Below are 543 nucleotides of genomic sequence, written 5' to 3'. Positions count from 1 at the left end.
GTCATGGACACACACACACACACACACACACACACACACACACACACACACACACACACAGATTGATTGATTGATTGATTGATCGACTGCTTGATGGTTTGAATCTTTGATGGGTAAAGGAATTGGCACAATATAGGACCTTTTATAGTTCTGCCCATTTAACGACACAAAACATAAAAAAAGATTATATAAAATGAAATAAAAGCAACGGATGCGTAGAATAACTGGAATATTCCACCAACAATAATAGAGTAATGAAAGGAACAATTGTTAATTTGTTACATTATCACGTACGCCGTATGTGCGCGCGCACGCGCACGCACGCACGTACACACACACACACACACACACACACAAAATTAGACAAGCAAACAAAATTATAGGTATACATACGAACACACTCAAGCCCACACACTCAAACAATACACGCGCGCATGATCACACATTCAATTTTTCATTCATCTGTGGCATGGCAGCAATAAGTGAACTAACTGAAAACAAGAGACAGACAGACAGACAGACAGACAGACAGAGAAGTTAAAT

Source organism: Babylonia areolata, chromosome 1, assembly GCF_041734735.1.
Source record: "Babylonia areolata isolate BAREFJ2019XMU chromosome 1, ASM4173473v1, whole genome shotgun sequence".
Classification (NCBI taxonomy): Eukaryota; Metazoa; Mollusca; class Gastropoda; order Neogastropoda; family Buccinidae; genus Babylonia; species Babylonia areolata.
The sequence above is the reverse complement of the archived record's forward strand: the minus strand, read 5'-3'. Positions refer to the sequence as shown.